At 37.8% G+C, this 5479-nt stretch overlaps 1 pseudogene; it reads right to left on the bottom strand.

Annotated features, from left to right (window-relative positions):
• Nucleotides 1-439: 439 nt before the first annotated feature.
• LOC150005021 (cysteine-rich PDZ-binding protein pseudogene) lies at nucleotides 440-827 on the bottom strand (annotated as a pseudogene).
• Nucleotides 828-5479: the final 4652 nt, after the last annotated feature.

Genomic DNA, 5479 nt, shown 5'->3' with positions numbered 1-5479 from the left:
CACAAATACAACTTGTGTTTGATTTGGGTCTGAGCTAATTACGTAGGAAACAGTCAGTGATAATGGTCTCGGATAAATACTCTGTGAAACTACAATTCATCAACGGACTGCTCATTCTAATAACTATGCAACCAATAAGGGATGGAGGCAAGAATTTCAAGTCTAAATGCCAAGTTCAATGCAAAATATCAGTAATCTCCTTCTCCCATTTGCAAAATCTATAAGTAAAGTTGAGGGAGAGGATAATAAAAATTATATAGAATGTTAAATAAAAAGTTAAATTTTCCACTTACTCCAGGTCAATTAAATGATCGTAAGGAAAAGAATAACTTCAGGCAGAAGACTAGTTACACTGTGCTGTTCAGAATTTCTTAAGGGCCAAAGAATAAATACCCATCAACTTCATAGGTTTAAAGTTAATTGTTTTTCTTAAAACATGTTACTCTGTAACTTGAACACCTATGTTACACCTTGAAAAGCCCAGACAGAAATTAAAATTATACAGAAAGCCAGAAACTTCACTGATGCAATATGTTTGCTGCAAGTTTTTGCTATCCAAAACCTTTTATCCACACTTTGCACACATACCCTTTTTGTAGGCACAGACCTGGCAGTAATGAGATCCTGGCCAGTGCAAAGAACTTTTACAAATTCTGCAAGTGGAGAACTTATTCATTCCATATGGATTAATTTTTGCTTTTTAGAAGTAAAGTTTTATCTTTTTCAGCTCTCGTGTATTACTTTCTCTGGGATTCCTTGCACCTGGGGAAACATGTATCTGGAGTGATAACAGTGCCCAGTGCCTTTTCACATTTTCCATGTGCCATCCTTCCGCGGACAGTCTCCTTAGCCATGGAACAACAGCAATTTTTTTTTTTAAAGAGTCAGAATGATTTCCTTTGGGCTGATTCCCAGGAATGGGACTCCGGGGTTACAGAGAGAATGAACATGTAGAGTCCTGGAGTATGTTGCCAAAGAGGCCGCAGGGGTCATTACGACACCAACTTTTTGGTGACTGCTTCATTGAGTTCTGCCTGCTCCATTGGTTGTGCCTCTTTCCAGAGGGATGGGACTGGTCTGTCTGCACAAAAGCTAGTGGTGGAGGGTTCTGCCAGCCCTCGGGAAAAGATAAAGTCATGTACACTCACTATTGACTTTCAAAACATCTTCACCCACATTCTGACCACTACTCCCATCCCTCAACATGTCTGTTTGCAGTGGGACATTTTTGTTTCTCTCACTCTCTCTTAATTATGACTCAACTCCTAATACTTGGGTAAACACTCCAAGCATCATAAGGGGCTGAATGACTGGTTGGCCTGTGCTCCATTATGGTAGTTAATTCACTCTTCAGCCAAACTCCCTTCTCCTTGCAGAGCCATTGCCATGGCAACAATCCTCCTTGGGGCAAATATTTGGGCACCTTGTCATCCAGACAAGTTGACATGTAAAATTAACTATCACAAGATCTTTGTATCATGTTATCACCCACTAGATAGTGTTTACCATTGAGGAGGCACTAAACAACCCAGGTAGACAAAACATCTCAGTGCACTGACATCAGCTAGCTTCTGTAGTTGTCAGACATGATGAGCACATGAATGAAATGGTAATGGTGGCCAAAGTGGAGACTATGCATTGGTCCAACAGTATGGACTCTCATTTACAAGCCTGATCTACTTACTGCACAAGCATATGTCCACCTACCACCAACATAAACTAATGCTGGGCTCCTGACATGACATATTCCATCAAGAAGACCAACTAAGCACTTAAAGGCAAGTGGAGTACATTAGGTTTCTTCTATCCTGGAAGAGCCAGAGGTTGGTTGGTTTTCACAAAAATAAACACTATTTATTTTATGTATGAGTTTACCTTTCCTGTCAATAAAGCTTCAACCTGTACCATTATCTGAGGGATTATGGATTTTGATTCACTGACTGGGTCTCCATATGATGTTTCATACCAGAGGACTCATTTTACAGCAAAGTAGGTGCAAGAGTGGGCCTATGACCATGGCATACACTGGTCAAAACACATATTGTGTCATACAGATGCTGATAGAGCATTGAAGCAGCCTGTTGTTCCAAGGATCACAGTAACACTGTTCAATGAAGGCAGCTGTTCTCCAACTTCCAGAAAGTAACAGAAATTCTCCTCTGTCAGTCATGCCATATCTTTACCTAGAAGCCAACACGACAGATGGCACTGCAAAACAACTGCCAACTCAGACATCAAAAAGATACAAGTCAAAATCACTGAAATTCCTGGCCCATGACACTCTTTTAAAATTCTTAAAAGAGAATGAGGAGACAGGAAGGTTAGATCTCCAAGTGAAATCGAAGGGACCCAATTCGAAGATGTTTCCAATTCTTGGTAAAGCTTAAAGAACGTCTTGAGCACTCATTGTCTGAGTTCAGGTGGCAATCTTTCCTTAATGAGACAGCAAGATGTCTGGAAACACTGTACATTGAGCATCTCCCATTCTTCACACATTGCCAGTAAGTTCATATTAAGCTCATATCACCTCCAGACATACCCTGTGCTTACTGGTGCTTTGTAGAGGGAACTAATGGCAAATTTTAAAATATGCTGACCAGAGTTTAGTTTGCATATATTACTAAAAACCAAGAGAGGCCAAATTTGTGCTTATAGGATAGGTAGGCTTAAAACTTCATAGAAAAATGTTTTCTAACTATTGTCAATTGTCCATGTAAGAGAGCAAATCAATATGCAGCATGATGAGGCTAACAAAATACTTATAGTCATCAAGAACAGAACAAAATCAAGGAATATCCAGACTTGGAATACACTATGCAGTTCTAACAGCTGCTTGTCAAAGATTCATAATGGTAATGGGAAAAGACTGTAAAGAAGACAATTAAAATTAATCAGTGCCTCAGCTGTCTGCATCAGCTACGTTGTGGTTCGAAAGCATTTTATTACCTTGTCTTTTTCAAATAATTACAAAGTGATCAAAATAAAATGCAATCATCCTTTTAACAGTCTTTCACAAGACATACATTTTCATTTTAAGTCCAATTATCATTTTTTTAAATTAAAAATCGACCATGCTTTTGATGTTATGTCTAAGGATTCTTCACCAAATGCCAAGGTTCTGCAGATTTTGTTTGTTTTTTTCCCTTAAAGTTGTATTTATTTTTACAATTAAATCTATGATACATTTTGAATCAGTTTTTGTATGAGGTGTGAAGTTCAGAGCAAAGTTAGTTTTTTAACCTACGGTTAAGCAGATAAAAAGATAAGCTACAGACTGGGAGAAAATAGTGGCAAAGCACTTGACAAAGGACTCTTACCTAGGATAGACAGAGAGCTTTCAAAACTTAACAGGCAAAAAAAAAAAAAAGTCCAGTTAGAAAATGGACAAAAGGACACTGAAACATTTCATTCATATTTCAATAAAATATGGATTGCAAATAAATAATGAAAATATGTTTTACACTACTGATTATGGAAATGTAAATTAAGACCATGATAAAATATCACTACACATCTATCAAAACAGTTAAAATAAAAAGTAATGACAGTATCAAATGCTGGTGAGGGTGCAGAGAAACTGGATCTCTTATATATTACTGGTGGGAATATAAAATGGTATAGCAGCTCCAAAAAGAAAATGTATTGGTTTCTTTAAGAACTAAGCAGCCATACAACATAGCAATTGCACTCCTGGACATTTATCTCAGAGATACCAAAAGTTATGTCCACACAAAAACCTGTGCATCATCGTTCATAACTGGTTATAATAGCCAAAAACTGTAAACAACCGAAATGCTGTGTGCTGGTCTCATTCTATCAATAAACAACGTTGTGGTTGACCAGGCCCTTGTGGTTCTTATTATGGCTGCAAGACGCCCTTCAGCAATAACCATCAGAAAGCTAAATAAGAGTTTATTACTTGCAATATCATGCGGTGAGGGAATGGGAAGTACACATGCACATGGGTCTGGGGTTTTGCTTTTATTGAGGTTGAGGCTGGGGGCCTAAGGTTTCATTGGCTCACTCTATATTGGTGAATTTAAAATACAAAAACCAGAATTTAAAGCTTGAGAAGAGTAAAAACAAATGACCCAAAGGATCAGTTATTGAAATTAGCCAAAATCTCTAAAACAAAGGCACCTCAATGGAGGGAGGTGGCCTGGCTCCCTATCTAATCCAGTGGCTGGCGATGTTTTTTGGAGACAACCATCCTCGATGCCTCAGCAGCCAAAGCCTAAGTCAGGCACTCAATTACCAAAAGAAAAATAAAATGTCAAAGTTTACACTACAAAGGTCTAATAGGTGAATGGTTAAACAACTCATGGGACAGTCATACTATGAAATACTACTTAGCAATAAAGAGGAACTATTCATACACAAAACAACTTGGGTGAATCTCAAGGGTATTATATAGAGTGACGAAGCCAATCTCAAAAGGTCACATACTGTATAATTCCATTTATGTCACTTTATAAAAAGTGACAAAGTGATAGACATAAAGAAGAGGTTAGGTTAGTGGTTGCCAGGGGTTAGACAGTAGGGGAGGAGGATTAGGAAGGTGTGACTACAACGAGATTGCATGGTCTTTGTGATGACAGACTAGTTCTGTATCTTGACTTGTAGTGGTGGTTATGCAAATATACACGTGGCAAAATGATACATACCAATACACATACCAATATCTATCTCCTGGCTTCAATTTGTACTACAGTTATATAAAATGTAAACGATGGGGGAAACTTGGTGAAGTGTACACAAGAATCTCTGTATACCATCTTTGCAACTTCCTATGAATCTATAATTATTCCAAAATTAAAAAGTTTTAAAAAATGAAATCAATGTTAAATCATCCAAAAGTTTGGGAACTATAAGAGAACTTATACATTTGTTGAAAAGGCTGATATAATGCTAAGTGAACCCAAAGAGCAATATGGATGGTCATGGTGCAGCCTAGAAAGAGCTGGAGAGTTTGTTCAATTCCCCCAAACAGATAGTTCAAACATTTAAGTACCTAGAATATGCAACCTGGTGCCAGAAATAGTTGTGGGATTAAGAAAGATAAATTAATTAATTAAGAAGATAAGACAGAATAACTATTAAAGGCACAAGGGCCTCTGCAAAAGCAGTTCCCCTTGCCTGGAATACTCTTTTATTTTTCTAGTTTGTTCTTACTCATCTTTGAACTCTCAGCTCATTGTCACTTCTTCAGGAAAACCTCCCTAACTTTCCTCATTGCCCTCCACATTAGATCAGATTCCCCTACTACACGCTTGTAACAGCCTGCTGCATTTTTCATTCATAACCCTAACCTCCATTCACAAAGAAAGAACTGTGTGACAATCTGATATTTATTTCCCTCCATTAGGCTAAAATCTCCAAAAGGGTCCGTGTAGCTCACTACTGTAATCCCATACCCAACTCCATGTCTGGCAAATGACAAAAGCTCAAAGTATATCACATGAATAAATCTATATAAAGC

This window comes from Furipterus horrens, unplaced genomic scaffold, assembly GCF_987537825.1.
Source record: "Furipterus horrens unplaced genomic scaffold, mFurHor1.1.pri manual_scaffold_7, whole genome shotgun sequence".
Taxonomy (NCBI): domain Eukaryota; kingdom Metazoa; phylum Chordata; class Mammalia; order Chiroptera; family Furipteridae; genus Furipterus; species Furipterus horrens.
Note: the sequence above shows the minus strand (reverse complement) of the source record. Positions and strands in the feature narration are given on the sequence as shown.